The 18,522-nt window shown below is 46.9% G+C and overlaps 1 protein-coding gene and 1 long non-coding RNA gene across 4 annotated transcripts in view; one reads left to right on the top strand and one right to left on the bottom strand.

Moving 5' to 3' along the window:
• Window positions 1-6,365, bottom strand: part of LOC144823416 (uncharacterized) — a 386,557-nt gene extending 380,192 nt beyond the window's left edge. For all 3 annotated transcript variants that reach the window (XR_013608784.1, XR_013608785.1, XR_013608786.1), the window contains exon 1: window positions 6,276-6,365. This is a non-coding gene — a long non-coding RNA (uncharacterized LOC144823416). The remainder of the gene's footprint in view (window positions 1-6,275) is intronic.
• FOXO6 (forkhead box O6) overlaps window positions 1-18,522 on the top strand; it is a 268,410-nt gene that overhangs the window by 14,789 nt on the left and 235,099 nt on the right. The gene's annotated exons all lie outside the window — the stretch shown is intronic.

The following is an 18,522-nucleotide window of genomic DNA, read 5'->3' as shown; positions in this document are numbered from 1 at the left end:
CAACACGCCTGACTAATACAAGAGGAGTTTGGGTGCTGGAGGGTGGTGTGCAACTGTGAAGCACTGGCTGGCAGGCACCCTGAGGCTGGAAACGAAAGTAAGTGGATTATGCTTGCTTGCTGCTCTTGTTAATGACGGCCATATTGTAGCACGGCTGCAAAACTGGCCCCCACCCTTCCAGCCTCCCGGGGAAATCTCCGATGCCGGTACGGCCAGTCCGGCCCTGCAGTTCAACTCACTGAACCAGATACCTCTCCAACCTTTGCTGAGAAAACAACTGTTTATAGTCGCTGTGTGCACCCCTCTGGGAGTATTGAACCCCTTAGCTTTCGCCCGTGCACGGGTTCAGCCCCCCCCCCCAAGATCCTGGCTGTAGAGGATCCCTGTATTGTCTGCATGTTCGTGGGACACTTGCAGGGCACCCTGTTTCTCAAAACAAAAGGTGTCTATTCTAGATCCGGAAAGGCTGGATCCATGAAAGGGTGTTATAATAGCTTCGGACTATGAAAAACATAATTTGACTTTGTGTAAAGTAATCTGGAGGTCATCGAAAGCGCTCCAATGCACTGGGATCAAATCCGCGCTATCTAAAACTACAAAGAATAAAATAAATAACCGTGCTCTCGTGCCTCTCCTTCCTTGCACACGCCCCTGCTCTCTTTGCTTTCAGTGGCTCTCTGTCCTTTCACTGCCCCCTCCCCCCTAGCTAGTCAGTTCCAGCACTTATTTCCTTCTCTACCCCCATTCGCACACCACCCCTCACTCTTGTTACACCCCCACCCCCACCACTACACACACACACACCTCCCTTGACTATGCATCCCTCGCGCTCGAGTCCTTCTTCCCTTTCCGGTCCTCTTTCCTGTCTTTATGATAAACATCTCCCATCGCTGTGTGGATGTGCCCTTCCTTGTGACCCCGTTACCACGCCTAGCACTCCAAGATGCCACCTCTGCAAAATGCACACGTGTTCCGTTCACACTAATCCTATGACTGTCGTTTCCATAAAGTGAGACACATAAGTGTCCTCTGTGTCACTTACTTACATGTACAAGGCTGATTACTGTATATGTTAACATATGGATGAGTACAATGAGCATACTATGTTGCACACAGTACGTACATGCACATACGTACACATAGCAGAATCATGTATATAGAAACATACAACTGTGGATAGTGAATATGGGGGTATCATGCACACATTACGTACGTTACATGCACGCTTTGCAGGATCTATTGTAAATAAATATACAGATTTGTACAGTGAACATGATCACCGGTATAGTTGTACACGTTACATGTATGTTCACCCAATTTACGATTGTATATAGTGCATATTTTTGTGTGTGGGTGCATAAAAAAACACAGACAGAGCAGCACCCACTCCGTTGTACACATTCCGAAGATATATATATATATATATATATATATACCTAAACACACAGTATCTGCTGTACTCAGTGCAGACTACTATACAGAACACACTCTTTTCACACAATAACATGAAAATTAGAAGGTGTGCACTTTTATGAATCTGGCCAGATGTGCACAATGCACACAACGAAGCAAAGAATACATATATGCACCACTGCACGGCAGTGCAAGACCCTGTCTGCACTTCTTTTCCCCTGTCAGTGGGTGGGCAGTGCATGCCCTGTCTGCACTTCTTTTCACCTGGGCTGGGCAACGCCAAGTCATATTTATGCTTCTTTTTCCGCTGTCACTGGATGAGCAGTGAAAGGCCCTGCCTGACCTCTCTGCGCCTCTTTCCGCTGCCACTGAGTGGCAGTGCCAGGCTCTTGCTGCATTTATTGTCCCCTGTCATTGGATGGGTTGCACCAAGTCCTGTATGCACTTCATTCCTCAAGTGCCGCGCCCTGTCTGGCACCTCCCCACCTAGGACTGGTGGACAATGTCGCACCCTATCTGCGTCATGGCGACTGTCAGCCGTTCTGCGGTGGTACCCCCTCAGTCTGCGCCTCCCCAGCTGCCTCTCCCAGGTCAGCGCGAGGTCATTTAAAGCTATGACACGTCATCATCACACGTCACTGCCAGCCGTACTCTATAAGTGCGAGCACTGCGCAAAAAGCGCCAAGTTTCTTTCTCTTCACACTCCTAGCCGCGTCATCTGTTTTGTGGAGAAAAAAAAGTCTCCCTGACCAATTTAAAGCTGATGATTCTAACAATAATGTTATGCAAGGTTGCAATTAATGGTTATTACACAGCCATAAAGCCAGCATAGTAAAAACGCTGGATGGACAAAATGTTGTTCCTTTCTTTTCCCCGGCACGGTTACTCCCCCCCGCCTCCCTCGTAGACAGAAACCCCGGGAGACGACGGGCTGAAGCGTCTGAAAATTCCTTCCATGTGCTCTTAACACGTTACTTGCTTCCTAATATTGCCCTTTCCTTTCTTCCTCCTTTGCTCCTCAGCCCCAGCAACATTTCTCACTTGTGCTTTTCATCATTCAGAGTCACTGGCCTGCTGAGGAATCACTAGAGGTTGCTGTAGGCCAGTCGACCCCGAACAGAGTTGGCTAGCGTGGCGGGATGAATGTGTAGTTGAAGGCTCAGTGTGCTAGTTTACCGCTAAACCTGTGAGCCATGCCCAGTGCCGTAACGAATATTAATGCCCTCTCCCCCTTGCAGAATGTGATGCTGGGTCCCATATCTCACAGATATTCATTTGTTGGTATTGGGGTTCGTTTGGGCCCTCTCAGGGTTGTGAGGGCCTTAAAGGGTTGGGGGGCCCTTTACCCCTCAGGGGCTGCAGGGGTCTGCGTCCCGCCCCTGAGGCCCCCACGGCCACGTTGCTATCTCAGCCCAGCGCTGCGCAGGCGCCGAGAGTCAGGCATGTATACGCCGAGAATGCAGCTGCACGTGCAGTAATATGGCACGGAAACATGGGACTCTTAAGGGGGGCGTTTAGGGGCGTGACTACTATTGGTGCATCAGGTGTAGTGGCACCAGGGCCCAGAGGTCTTAGAGTTAAACTCTGATAATTGCTGCATTTTACTACTCCGACAGCAGCCAAGGTCAGGCATTTTCCTTGCTTGCACCAGGCCCCAACCGGGCCTAGGATGCTTTTTTCCAGTCCAGGGAGGACCTGGCCTGGCAATTCGGGCTGGACTGTTCCCATTGGGCGCAGGGTCAAGACTGATTTGCATATGGCTTGGTCCAAACTGGAATGGCATGGTAAGCAAAAAAATATTTGGATTTAGGCCCAGATCTCTGTACTGGGGTGAATGTATGACATTGTTCTGCATTTTGTCCATCAATTGCTCTTTTTGCATTTGCACCAGGCCCCGTGGCATGCCTGGCACACTACTGGTTGCGTGGGTGTGGTTCACTCGGCCAGACCTGTGGAGGCTGTCTTAGTGCGGAGAGTAGCAACCTGTCGAGCTGCAGAGTACATTCTCATTGGCAGTAGTATTTTGGCGCTTGGGATTCTGGGAGCACCACTAGCATATTTACCCGTACATGCCCCCTAGGCAACATCAGCCTCGAGGTAATTTCTGCCATCACACATTTTCTGTCCTTAAGATGACATCTGCTCCTGAAACAGTATTTACCCCCCTTAATAATTTACCTGCACCTGGGACTATCACGCATTTAACTGGTACCCGCCTAACATAACACATGCCAATTAAACAACACCTGCCCCTGAAAGGAAATCTGACTAGGAGCCAATATGCGCCCCTGAGACATTAAAGTCACTGGAAAACATTTGCCCCCCCCAGCCCCAAATGACATTTCATAATATACAATATATGCTCCTATGATGCTATTTTCCTAGATAATGTGTGCCCTTAGACAATATCTACCCATTAGATGTCATCTGCCTCTATTATATATGACCAACATACGTGTCTCAATGAAACACTGTCTGCCATTCATAAAATAAATGCCTCTGCCACATGTCTGCATCTGACACAACAATTGTGTTTGGTGAGGGCTGGGGTAACAGCAAGGACTTATGGGCGTTTTTATGAGTGGGGTTGCGTTGCGCTTGCACCACACAACGTGGTGCATGCGCGATACAAGACCAAAATGCGATTTATGAAGCCACGCAAGGCAACCTTGTGCGGCCCTGAGTGGCTTCATTAGTCCAAAGTAATGCAATAAAGGATAAATTGCTGCGTTGTGTTACTCTGCACCAGGGAGGCATTGTGTGGGCGTTCCCACGCAACATCCATGGATTTTTATGCTTTCCCATATTTATCAAAGGTGGTAGACCTGGGAATGCACCAACATGCTGCACCTTCCCAGGTGAGGTGTAACAAGGAGAAATATCTTTATTTCTCCTAAGTACCTCCTCTTTCTATGTGCGATGCATTCTGCAGCACACATAGAAAGAGAAGAATGCCTCAGGGGATTGTTTTTGTGCAGAAAGGTACCACTTCTTGAACAAAAACAATCCTCCTTACTAAGCAGGCACCTTTGCATGGTGCAAGGGTGTCCGCGTTTGCGCTAGACAGCCAAAGCGGCATGCGCTGTATTCTTTTAAATACGGCACATTTCTGCCCGTTTCCTGTCATGCATCACAGCAAGGTGACATGCCCGCCGAGTGACTTTCTTATAAATATGTACCCAAAACGACTGTTGCCTCTATTCTGTCTGTACAATGCACACCTGCTTAATTAACAGCTATGCCCAGCCTGTTTCTAAGCATTTTCAAAATGCTGCAGTGCAAGATGAAGTGCTTTGCGAAGGATCACACTGTTTTGGCCCGCGGAGAGTGTGTGCGCACTGGGTTTGGAAAGTAGTTTTCTTGTTCTGCAGTAGGTATTTCGGCTCCAAGCTCACACAGGTGGGGTTCAGCAGAGCAAATTGAGTGAGTTGAGACAAGCCCAAATTGTGGGTCAGGATGTATGATGTTACAACGCAATCAAAATGATCGCGGTACATCACAACGCCTCTTTTACAACGCAAGTCGTTACCACGACTGGCGCTGTAGGGTGCTGGACTTAGGAATAGTATGATTTACTATTCCAACTCCAGCCTACGTACAGTAGGGAAGGTGTTGGAATAGTAAATCTACTATTCCTTAGTCTAGAGCGCCCTCCAGCGCAAGTCGTGCTAACGACTTGCGTTGTAAAAGATGCATCGTAATGGCACTGCGGTGTTTTGACCGCGTTGTAAAGGTTGTTTACCGTGGGTCACCACGTATTTAACCATAGGCATTCAAGAATGGACCGGATCCACTTAGTGTGTGTGCACGAGATCAACTGTGAGGCCATATTTATTACATATTCCATATATTTGCAGAAGTATCTTTATTTCACACATACTATTTACATATTGAACACACATTATTGTTTACATTTGAGATGACACATTAGGGAATAGCTATACAGATAGACATTGGAATCTCTTAACCAATATATTTAGGAGATATGGTTAACTCCACGGCTGGCCCTTAAAGCACCAGCAAATTGACTTGGGGCCTGAGCGCAACCCACATGGCCCACCGGATGTAACCTTTACAAGGTGAACTCACCTGCTCCCTCACAGGAAAGGTAGCCGGTACCAACATGTAAGCCAAGCCCGTAAACAACCATACTAGAGAAAACCCAAAAGAGGGATCTCCCCTGGCACCCTTCAAGAGATGAGCCTGGGAACCTGGGCAAACTTTAGTCCACTGGCACAAGCACCAACTCCCAGCATCCTCCGGGCAGGACAATAGAGTAGCCCAGAGGGTTAATGACAATCATTGCAGAGCACATAAAGAGCTCTTCCCTACAGAAGGTGGTGCTAATGCCCCGACATAAGGTTTTAAGCCAAACTGATCCAGAATTCTCCTGCTTTTGTTTCTGATGCCAAAGTATCTACCTGCTTTGTTGCCAAATATGACTGATCATCCACAACAAAACCCAACAATAAAAAATGTAGAGCCTAAAAGAATGTAGAACATACAAAAAACTCAATTGAAACCAAGAAAGAGCTATGCACTTTAACCCTTCCCAATATTTAAATAAGGAACAGGCGGGTGGGGAAATTCCGAAATTCAGGCACGGTCCAGCGGGGTTTGCCTCATCGGACGGCAGGAGCTCCGGACCAAAACAGGAAGCGATGTGGAGTCAAGTGAATGCCCTGTTTAAATGCCCCTTTGGTGCCCCTGCCGCCTGCCAGAGTGGCCCTGCTGTACCCGCGCAAATAATGGGGACAGACCGCGCTTTCCCTGGAAATTTATTTATATAAAGACAATATTAAAGTTGCCTTAGATTCGCTTGCGCCCCCCCCCGGTTCCGGGGCCCACTGTTGTGTCGTTACCTTCAGTTCCTTTCCAAGCGAAATAAGACGTGCGCAGTTTGTTTGAAATCTCCTTCCTGGGCCCTGACGTTTTCCTCCGGAGGAAAATGCGTGTGCGTAGTCCCGGCGTCAACCGGTCACTTCCTGTAGCCGCTGCACCTGTGGATGTGCCCTTGGTGAAATTACCCTGGGCGCGCGCCTCGAGAGCGCGATAATTATGAAAAAGGCCAGCGGGGCTGGGGCTGCAAGTTAAGTCTTAGTGACAGCCAGAGATTTGGGCATGTATGTGTTTTCGGGCGCTGGGGGGCGGGGGGGGGGCTTGGTTGTCGAGGGTTTGTGTGGTAGAAGGAAAACTAAATCATCAACTTTGTGCCCTTTTAATAGACTGCCTTTCTTTAGAACGCTGCCGTCTCGTAGCCCACCCTTTTCTTTTTCAAGCAGTTTTAATGTATACAAAATTTTAAATCGCTTTCCATGCAGTGCTAACTGCTGAAATAACACAAAAGTGCTAAATGGTCCAGTTTTATGGCAGTATAAAAATGATACAACAGCAGTGAGTGGGACTTTATTAAGCCCCAGGGAAGGGTTCAGCGCAAGCAGCTTGCTGTTAGCTTCATTTTTAATAACCACTAGAATGTGAACTAGAAGGAAGTCTATGCACACTTTTAGAAATGCTACAGTTCGTTTGTTCCTTCCTCACTCCCTCCCTCCTTCCTTCCTCCCTCCCTCCCTCCTTCCCCCTTCCTTCCTTCCTTCCTTCCTCCTTCCCTCCCTCCCTCCCCTCCCTTCCCTTCCCTTCCTTGATCCTCATCTCCTTCCAACTTTTCAGCCTCCCTCCTCCCGCTCCGTTTCCCTATCTTATCTTTCATCTTTTCTTCTTATCCCCTGTTCTTCCCCTATCTAGTTTTGCTTGGTTTTAGGCTATTTTGTCCTTTTGGTTCCTTCCTGGCACCAATCTGTCACCATCCCCTTTTATTTTTCTTTCCTGTTCATCCTTTCTTCACCCATTTCTTTCATCTTTGCTTTCCACCATTCTTATAATCCAAATTCCATGTCTTTCTTTCATCACCATTGTTCTCCCTCCCTATTTCATTCATTGTATCTTTCTGTAGAGCCTGTCATGGACTTCAACTAGGGGTAACCAGGGATAGCACTGCTATGCCTGGTTTCTAGATAGAGAAACAATCTAATATATAATGTACTAATTCCTAATGCCTGGTTTCCTCCTTGATACCCGTGAGTCTGTCCTTGCTAGCCTCTAGGCTCGAGGGTCAAGAAAGCAGGGGCTAGAAGTTAAACTAAGCAATACTCTATGATCCATGTCCACTTTCTGTATTTTCATCAAAGAGGAGGATGTTGAGGGGTTGAAGATGGACAACGTGATGTGACGATAATGTGGTGTCATCTTTCTTTTCCTACAGTTTTCTTTCATTTCTCCTTCCTCACACCAGTCTGTGCTTACTTCTTGCTTTAAGTTTCCGTCCGTCTCTTCTTCCTTACACACCAGTGCCAGCTTTCTTCTTCAATCGGTTTTCTTCCAATTGTCCTTCCTCACACCAGTCCCTGCTTCATTCTTTCCAGTTCCTTTCATCTCTTTCCTCACACTCCAGCCCATGCTTTCTGTTTGATTTCCATTTCCGTTCATCTCTTTCTTCACACTCCAGTCCATGCTTTCTTCTTGCTTTCCATTTCCTCCCATCTCTCCATCCTGTCATTCGTCTGTGCGTCCTTTACTTCTGTTTATTGCACTTTCCTTCATCACTCACTGTGCTTCCTTTTGTGCTTTCCATTTCCTTCCAACATTCCTTCCTCACACACCAGTCAGTGCTCCCTTCACAAGGACGAGGGAGCAAGACAACTCATGCTCTCCAATGGCGTGCTTACAGAAGAAGAAGAAAATAGTTTTCTGAATGCAAGCAAGGTCATCAGTGGAAGGATGCAAGTCAGCCAATCAGAACACTCTAACACCGAAAAGCTCCATGGTGGGACATACACATGAATAGGAAGGAAAGCCATTGAATCAGGAACAGAAAAAGGAGAGCGACAACAAAAGTCTTCTCATCTCGTAAAAGGGGCTGACCCAAAACAATATGTCTGCCGAAAACACAGCTACAGCTTCCTCTTAATAAAAGGCTTTATTTTCTCTTGCTCTATAGAGAGCTTGTGCTCACTCTGCCTTTGCTGCTCTTACTTTAACCTTAAAGACTGATTGTGAGGCAGCTTGTTGGCTAGATTCTGCTTGTAGTGGGCATCAGTGACACAGAAATAGGACTTGATTGTCAGATAACTATTTATTTGCCTTGTGTGGCAACCACTAGCAGCAGTAAAGAAGATTATGCTGAGATGCTAAATTACAACATTTCAGCCCTGTTTTACAATATTTGGTGGATTTTAACTTTCCCCAAAATATTTCAGGATTTGAGTTGGATAGTAATTAAGCATCATGGACTAATGAGCCGTGATCATGAAAGGGGCCTGACACTGGCATGTGACTTTCTCATCCTTAGCAACACCTGCATTGTACAGGCACCAGGTATCTCTCCTCTTTATTCTACGCTTCGGTCCACCTTCGATCCCTACAAACTGTAATGGTCTTTCACAGGCAATTTCCAGTGGCCAGATATTGCACTTTTATGATAGGTAAGTCTTTCTCTGAGCTAGGGTGGCTACCTTCCTCCATTTCATTACACTGTTTCAGTCCTGCGGGTCTAAAGTAGAAATTACTGCTATCGAATGCATAATTTGTGTTAAATTGATGAAAGGAGAGGAGGCCACAGGACCCAGAAAGCATTAGTTTATCCATTGAAAGTCCAGGACTGGAAACAGTGTCCTTGATGACATGGAGTGAGGTGCCCACTCGAATGTTCAGTATTATAAAAGGTTTTAAAACAAGGCCCTTTGCACATAGATCTGACGGTGTGATCACCCACGTGTGGTTTGAAGCAGACTCCCACCCAATTATGGTAAGTGGCATATGATAAAGTGACATAACACGCTACTAGCGTTCTTTCGTATCTTCACACTTCTTCCCCACGCGAACAGCGTGCATTACCACACATTTAATGTCCTCTGAGGCTCTTTCAGATAAAGAAAATGATAGAGTTTAAAATGACAGGTGTAATTGAGGGGGGTGGGTGGAGTATGGTCATGTGAGTGCAATTATGTTTTAGAAAGAAAAAAAACAGCCTCTGAGGAGTCAAGAAACCAGAGATGTTTGCAGCAGAATTCTGTCTAATGTGAATAGTTTTAATGCAATTTTCAAATTTTAGAAATCCCAACATTCCCTGTGGCAGTGTCTGGTGTGACACGTTTAGCAGGCCCCGGCACTTTAGCCAGTACTAGGTTCTATCCTACAAGCCAACATTTAGAAAAAAGCTAAGAGGGCGATTTAGAGAAAAAAAAAGAATTTAATTGCTGGATGAAATTGGACATGAGGACGTTTTAAATGGGAGAAAGCTAACATAACATAATTTTTTTGCGTTAAGAATTAGAAGAAATCCACGGAAATTAGAAGTGTTGGCATGTATGTTGCATTATGGAATCAGAGACGTAGCTCTCAATAGTGCAGTAGGTGCAATAATATTCCAGCCCAGGGGTCCCTGCACTCCTATAGTTGTTTTTTTACCACCAAACCAGAGGTTGGGACATTTACCTTACTTGCCTTCGTGCTTCTGAAATCCTTTCTATGCCACTGTATGTTATACGTAAATTCACTTTTCCCATCCTAAGTATGCAAATGTATTCTGGTTTTCGTGTTACCTGTGTCCTGAAAGGCCTCTGCATAAGGCGTGGGAAGGAAAGTAGATGCCAGACGTAATGCCCTATTAGATAAGTGAAATAATAGGGCTGTTTGCTAAAAATCCAGAAATGGCTGAAGGTGCCAAGTATGACAGGGGGTTAGCTTAGAACACGGTTTGCTTACCTGTGCCATGGATATATCAGTCTATTCTACGCTGTGCATTTAATTCTTGGAGCTATTTACACATCCCCACTCGAGTGTCAGATATGCAAAGTAACTAAATAAATAAGTGTATGAGTACAGACTCACAATTTGAAGAGGAGCAGCTCAGAAGAAAGTCCTGCTCCACTTGTCTTCGCGCCAGCCCCTTTCGACGCAGATCCTGTCCTAAGAATGGCCAGCGAGCTAGAATCTTAAGGACTAGAGGAACAGGCAGAAATGTGCACAGCTCACATTTTAGAGTCCCATTGAAACTTTCACTTTCCATATTAACCTCATAATGTTAAACTTTTTTTTTAAATTGAAGGATATTTTGTGATGCTTACCTCACTTTTGCATCCAACATCACTGCAGTATGCAGGTATGCGCACAGAGCCTTCTCTTCTTTAAAAAATCCTCTCACTGCTCCATAAAGACCGCATAAGATCTCATATCTACTGCAACATCCTCTGTTGTGGTCTCAAGTGAACTCAATTTCTGCCTCCAAGTACTCCAGAGTCAGGCAGCCGGAATCTGCCTTGACTTTCATAAACAGGATTACCTGAAACACATCCTCAAAGCATCCTATTGGCTCAGTGCTTAATTTGTGCCAGTGTTTGCCAGTTTTCTGCACAGCACTCATAATGAGGACCAGAAGCTTACAAATTGTAGACAAATCAACCTTGAATCATGCTTCCAGAACAAAACAGTACTGGACATGAGGCTGGGTGTAGGCTGCATCCTGTGACTTCCAAGGGACAGAGATACTGCCATGGGTCACGGAGCAGGCAGGTCCATCACACCTTCCTTTGGATGCCGATACATTCAGTGGAGAGTTTACCGTGGGGCGGGCCTCACTAGGCGACCCAGGCCGGCTGCCCAAGTCCGACACTGCTTTCCCTACGGTGTGCAGCTGTGCATCCACAGAAGTACTTGCCCTTCCCCCTCTGAAAGTGCATAGTTTTGGACGGGGTCAGTAGTGCAATCAAGACAGCAGAAAGGCCCAGCTCTGAAATTAGCTGTCCCGCTATGGCAGCGCCATCTGTGGGTGGTGCTGGCAGTGACCTCTTCAGAAATTCTATTGGCAATGGTTTGCATATATTCTTTGTATTATTATTACGAATTTAGAACTGGTTCATAGTAAATGCCAGGATTAATTGAAGGTCTTGTGGAACATCCATAAAAAAAACCACAGTCACTGGCACTGTATTCTGCAGACAATGAACTTCATGTATGCATGCATGCATGTATGTATATGGTATTTCTATAGTGCAAACTTAGCAAAGAGGCTGCAGAGAGCTGGACAGGGCCATCATGGCCCAAACAGAGACCTACGCCCAATATCTGGCAATCTGACCAACCAAGGATTGTACGAGAAGATGAAATTTGGAGGCCGATCACTAGGTGTGCCAGCCTCTATTCTGGAACACCCACACCCTATAACTAATATTTAACCCAATCACAAACAGTTGAAAACACTGTTCAAAACTGAACGTCTATAGTGCTATTTCAGTAACATGAAATTTCCTTCTTGCTTCATTCTACATGTATGAACCCCATAGCGATTATCCCGTTTTCTGGAGTCTTCCTCGAGACAGGGTCAATATTGTGACTTTTGTAGGATCTGGGTACTTGCCAACAAAGTGCTGCACCTATTGGGAATTGTTACCATACCTCACTTCAATGTTCTGTCTTTCTCATGTGTTGTCCGGTACTCTTGGTCATGCACGTTGTGTTATGTCAGATCACCCTCTCTTTTCTTCTTTGGTGCTCAGATTAGAGCTACATGAGAGACCAGTACTCAACTGTTTAAACGAACTGTAAACCTGTCTCCTCTTGCACCTTGTTGATATCTGTGAAAGTAGATACAGGAGAGCTGATCGATTGAAACCAGAAAATGATAGTGGTTGTCTTTACTTTAGCTGGGCCACTTTGGAGAGTGTACACTATTCTGACATGCGCTTGTTACCATAAAATGTATAAATTGTATAATTCAAAAAGGTTCAGCTTATATGGAAAATCGTGAACTGGAACACGCTGAATTGTGCATGGACGATTGAGGTACAAAACACAAATGTAAATGTGTGGGGAGCAAAAAAACACAAAGTGTAAAAGTAATTGTTTTAGTGTGTAAAATAAATATTCTTTTCCCTTTACTGAATTGAATCTGGATAACAATAGGGAACATTATGTGATATATAGAAACGTTACAAAATGACAATTAAGTTCCAGGAATTCGTGAGAAGCACTCATATCCCTAAAGGACCTATATTATATATAATTGACAATAGCAAGTACAGCTACAGGTTATTAAAGGTTCATCGCCCATGGTCTAATTGTACCCTACTCCTTACAGAATACTCGTAGGTCCACAAGTGTCGTGTGTACTATTGCAGTCTTTCATACTACATTCTTACGGTATTTACGGTAACCGAAAGAAATGCAAATTGTTTCAATTTAGTGTAAATTGTTCTCATGAATATTCATGTTGAGTGCCTGGAAAAAAAAACACCTATCTCGTGTTCTGCTATGTCAACCTAGAGTTGCACATTCCTGGCTTATCCTTGACTTTTGCATTACAAACAAAGTGATTCAATCTGCAGTGTGTGTGGTGCCAACTATGGCACTCGCTTAGGATGCATTGGCAAAAACAATCCCACCAAACCCTTGTGTGTGGTGTCAGTGTTCGCATAAAACCAAACTGAGTCTCCTTTTCTGGAACGGTTCCCTCATAACAGGCAAGCTAACAAGAACACGGTAGCCCGGAGGGAATTGCCAGTAGACCAATTATAAATGGGTTCAGCAGGATCTAGTTACTAGCATGTGAGTGCACATATTAATGAATGTAGGCCACAATACTAAACTCCAGTCCCTTAAAATTTCATTTTGAGAAAGGAAAAACAATATTTAAAAAAAAAAACTAAAACATTAATAAGAGAATTATGACCATCATCTGACAATTTCAATTTTCAAATGCATTTAAAAAAAGTGATGGCACAGTGGTAAACTGATGGATGACCTACAACCACAGAAGAATGTCTATACGAAGCGCCAATAAGCCATTTAATTAGAGATTGCTGCATGGCATAACCCCAATAACTTAACAGAAGCTAAGCATAATGCTCACCCTACAACCTGAACCCATGCCTCGCTCTCAACCTAAACCTGAATGTTAGGCCCAGACCATGAGTGGAATTCTAGGCCTAAGCCCTGAACATAAACTTGAAGCTGAGTGTAGTCATAAAACTATCACCTGAATCTAAGACTAATGCTTATCTTAAAGCTAACTCTATCAATCAATCAATCAAAATGATTTATATAGCGCACTACTCACCCGGAGGGTCTCAAGGCGCTGGGGAGGGGGGGTCCGCTACTGCTCAAACAGCCAGGTCTTGAGCTGCTTCCTGAAGGCGAGGTGGTCTTAGGTCAGGCGGAGGTGGGTCGGGAGGGAGTTCCAAGTCTTGGCGGCCAGGTAGGAGAAGGACCTTCCTCCTGTTGTGGCTCTTCGGATGCGGGGGACGGCGGCGAGGGCGTGGCTGGATGATCGAAGCTGGCGGGTGGGCGTGTAGAAGTTGAGGCGGCTGTTGAGGTATCTTGGGCCTTGGTTGTGTAGGGCTTTGTGAGCGTGGGTGAGGAGACGGAAGGTGATTCTCTTGTTGACCGGGAGCCAGTGCAGGTCTCTCAGGTGTCCGGAGATGTGGCTGTGTCGGGGGATGTCGAGGATGAGTCTTGCTGAGGCGTTCTGGATCCTCTGGAGTCTCTTCTGGAGCTTGGCGGTGGTTCCGGCGTAGAGGGCGTTGCCGTAGTCCAGTCCGCTGGTGACGAGGGCCTGGGTGACCGTCTTCCTGGTCTCGGTGGGGATCCACCGGAAGATCTTGCGTAGCATGCGCAGGATATTGAAGCAAGACGAGGAGACGGCGTTGACTTGTCTGGTCATGGAGAGGGAGGAGTCCAGGATGAAGCCCAGGTTGCGTGCGTAATCTGTCGGTTTGGGTGCGCTGCCCAGGGCGGGGGGCCACCAGGAGTCGCCCCAGGCGGAGGGTGAGGAGCCCAGGATGAGAACTTCCGTCTTGTCTGAGTTCAGTTTCAGGCGGCTGGTCGTCATCCACTCGGCTACGTCTGTCATCCCTTCGCGTAGGTTGGCTCTGGCGGTGGCGGGGTCGTTTGTGAGGGAGAGGATCAGCTGAGTGTCGTCGGCGTATGAGATGATGTTGAGGTTGTGTTGGCGTGCGATGGCCGCAAGGGGACTCATGTAGACATTGAAGAGGGTGGGGCTGAGCGAGGAGCCCTGAGGAACGCCGCAGATGACTTCGGTGGCTTCTGATCTGAACAGGGGAAGGCGGACTCTCTGTGTCCTTCCGGCGAGGAAGGAGATGATCCACTCCAGTGCCTTCTCCTGGATTCCGATGTTGCTGAGGCGCTGCACTAGGGTGCGGTGGCAGACAGTGTTGAATGCCGCGGAGAGGTCCAGGAGGATGAGGGCAGCTGTTTCTCCGTTGTCGAGCAGGGCTCGGATGTCATCGGTGGCAGCGATGAGGGCGGTCTCGGTGCTGTGGTTGGCCCGGAAGCCAGACTGCGAGAGGTCGAGGGATCCATTTGTCTGGAGGAAGGCGGCCAGCTGCTTGTTGACGGTCTTCTCGATGACTTTGGCCGGAAACGGGAGGAGCGAGATGGGGCGGTAGTTTTTGAGTTCGGTGGGGTCCGCTGATGACTCTAGGCATGTACCCTCACTTAAACATAGGTCTGATACTTATAGCGCTGGAATGCCTTATTAGGTTGTTGTTGCAACTTACAATTGTGTCATTCATGTATTCATGCTCACCCTAATTCTAGACCTGGGCTTATTCCATATAGTCATCACATTCCTAACCCAAGCACTGACCCAAACCAAATTCTCACCCTAAAGCTGACCTTTTCGTGTACACCAACTATAAGACTAACATGACCCGCGCCCTAAACTTAAGCCCAAGGATAATGGCTTCTTTTTAAAATGTTGGAAATTACTGTGCCAGGCAAGTGCAAAACTACAACCCTGCATGATATGTATACAACTTGGCAAAGCCATCCAGTCACTTTCTATCAGACACCAATATCATACTCCCATGCGTCAATGAACTTGACACAGTCACCTTAGTGGAGAACAGACATATACACAGCACTGGCATCGGCCTCATAGCTTCATCAGATTCTAGTCTGCAGTGACATCCTAAGGAATACGTTTGAAAGGCATAAGTCTCCGGTAGTGCCACAAGGCTATGCCAGTTGCAGAATGTGCGCTGTACAAATGCTCGCACACACCATAATATAAAAGAAAGACCATAGCAGGTTTTCTCAACATACAATATTTCAAAATGGTCATACCTTTGTTTTTTGTTTTGGGTGTTTGTGTTTTATTTATAATGTCTGCATAACAACTTTAGACATCTTTTGTGGTGAACATTTCATTTTGAACCCTCTTGCGACCTTGTACTGGCGACATGTTTGTAAGGGTGTCTTTTCGTTTCCGCTAGTATTTTTTATTTAACTAGTAGAGTTTGCCTTCAGGTGATATTTAGTATAATATCCAAAATAGTAGAAACCATATATCACTAGTCCTCTGGAATTTCCTGCTCTCTGCGTGTACCAACATTACATTTTTGAGCCTGTACAGTTTTTATATTTTTCAAATTGTTGACTTCTCCTGTTTTAGGTGTGTTGTTGTCCCAACTGTAAATTGTGTTTTTGTGCTGTTTTTTAAGCACTTAGATGAAGTGCGCCCATGAAAAGCGCCGGCTGCGCTTTGTTTTGTTTTTAGATTCGGAGTCCTGCCCTCAGCCCAGCTCAGGTTACGCGGGTTCATGTAGTGTTTTTTAAATGCGTATTTCCGGGCTTGCCGCGCCCTGCCAAGGTGCAGGCCGTGGGCAGGTGGAAGGCAGACGAGGTCAGGGAAGGACACCCCGGCAGCGCTGTGCGGGGGAGCAGCTTCCAAGCATCTGTTCACTATTATGTGTTGTCTTGGAGGCTTGCCAAGGGAGGCGGCGCGGAGACGCTCCCCTCCCTCCTGCGAGAGGGCGTCCTCCCACTCCCCCACTCTCCCGGAGAGCAGGAAGGAGGAAAGGGAAGCCTGTGCAGTGGCAGGCCCAGGGCGCCGGGCCTCCCAGGGGAGGAGCGCTGGCGCCACTGGGAAAATGTATCATTTTGGAAACCCGACCTTGTGTTCTTTCTGTGCTATAGGTGCAGTGTGGATTCACAACAAAGCCCTGTGGGCCAGAGACAGACTCTGGTAAAGCAAAGGTCAGGTGACTGCCACTCTGCTCATATCTGCCTAAAATGTGACTGCCTCCACCCTTGGCCTCTGCTGCATCACACCTGACACGGGGTGAGGGTGGAGCTAGACGGGCGGGGACACCCTGTACGCATCTCCACCCCATAGGCCAAGGCCTACTCGGTCCTGTCCTTTTAAACAAAGTGAGTGGAAATGTAAAATTGTGGAGTTACCTTACTAGTGAATAAACAGAGACGTGGTACTGGCGTCTTGAGCCCCAATGCAATTAGGAAACAAGCACTGGCGTTGCCAATAGGTTTCGCATTTGGAAAGTTGGAGCTATTGGTTTTGTAAATGACATTTTATATTTATATATTGTTATTGACAATGCCAATAACGATATATAAATATAAAATGTCATTTACAAAAACCAATAGCTCCAACTTTCCAAATGCGAAACCTATTGGCAACGCCAGTGCTTGTTGGGAATAACTGTTCAAAATCTAGTTTTCCGATGCTTAGACGTAAAGAAGGAAAACCGAAGTTGTTACCCACTTTTCTGATGTCATCTGAGGAAGACCTTCCTTCTCCTGTGTCCTGCTGTCTTACCCCGGGTGTCCAGAGATCTAAGCGTTGGACAAATGGTGGCTGATGGCCTATCTTGCCTTCTACCGCCTCTCCTGGGTCCCCACAGACTTGAGGGAGGCGGTTGATCTTGGACATAGCTGTTGTTACACCACATGCCCCCTTGCCCGGTCAGCATAGGTCAATGGAGACTTGCACTGGCAGAGGTGTGGTTGATAGGAGGCCAGGTGTTTTTTTAGGGGATGCCGTGTTTTGTAAGACTCTTCCATTACGTGCTTATATGGATGTTGAAACAGGGGCAGGTGATTGAGCGGACATATGATGTAAAGCTGAAGCTGGGTTAAAAAGTGAATAACTCGAGGTGTTTCCGCCTCCAGGTTTTGAGTGACGACGTAGAAAACTCGAGCTTAACGCCCGGTGTCTATTTAAGGTCATTGCGAGCCAGTTATAATTGTGTGGTGGCTCTGTTTCTTACCTTTGTTGCTTGTTTATGTCTCTGACAGAGGGAACATATTTACTGTAACACATTCAATTGGTGTTAAAGAACGTTTACTGTAAATACATGCAGAGCATGGTTGCAGTGATGTGCTGAGACTGCAGACTGTAGCTCAAGGAGGCAGTCCACAGTCACAGTCTATGTCTTCCTTTCAGTAATTCTCAGTGCCATCAAACATGACTGCCTGGCCAGTAGCTGTGCAGATTGCGGCAGGAGAGTTACAGAAAAAAGAGAATAATTCTCTTAATTAAGTTGGGTATGCTGCCATTTAAGGTGTCTGACAAGGTTAATGTGTCCAGATGAGTATATTATATTGTATTGCATGTCGCAATTATGTACTGCTAACACCGCTTAGGCACTCGAGTATGAGGACACATGTAGTTGTTACATGTGGAAATATACGAGTTGCAGTTTAATTTTTACACTAACAAAACAGAAATATGGATAATTACAGAAAAAATGGGGAAAACAAAGTGTGGTTAAATGCAGACTTAAATCGAGAACAAGATGTAGGATTGGCCACTGGAATACACATTGTCTATAAAAACGTATGCACCCGCACTCACCGACTGTCTTCTGGCGGGCGGGGCTCTCCTCCTCACACGGGAGCCTTGCTCCCTGCAGCACTCCTCCGGCGGTCGCTTTGGGGCCGCGGGCGGGGTTCCTCTCCTCCTGGGCTCTCCTAGATGCAGCAGGGCTCCCTCGCATCACGGGAGCCCTGCAAACCGGCCGCCATGCTTCTTCTTTCTTCCCCCCGGGCTGCGGGGGCGGGCACTTCCGGCCGGCCGCGCTGGGATTGGCCGGCCGGCCAACCACTTCCGGGTCGCTGCGGGCAGCGCAGCGGCCCTTCTCCTTAGGTAGGCAGGCGGGGGCTGATTTTTACGGGCAAATGCCGGGTGGGCACCGGCTCTAGATCACCATCAATCGGGGCGGGAGTGGACACGGACGGCGGGAGGGGGCGGGAGTGGACACGGACGGCGGGAGGGGGCGGGAGTGGACACGGACG

Source organism: Lissotriton helveticus, chromosome 3_1 (assembly GCF_964261635.1).
Source record: "Lissotriton helveticus chromosome 3_1, aLisHel1.1, whole genome shotgun sequence".
In the NCBI taxonomy this organism is placed as follows: Eukaryota; Metazoa; Chordata; class Amphibia; order Caudata; family Salamandridae; genus Lissotriton; species Lissotriton helveticus.
Note: the sequence above shows the minus strand (reverse complement) of the source record. Positions and strands in the feature narration are given on the sequence as shown.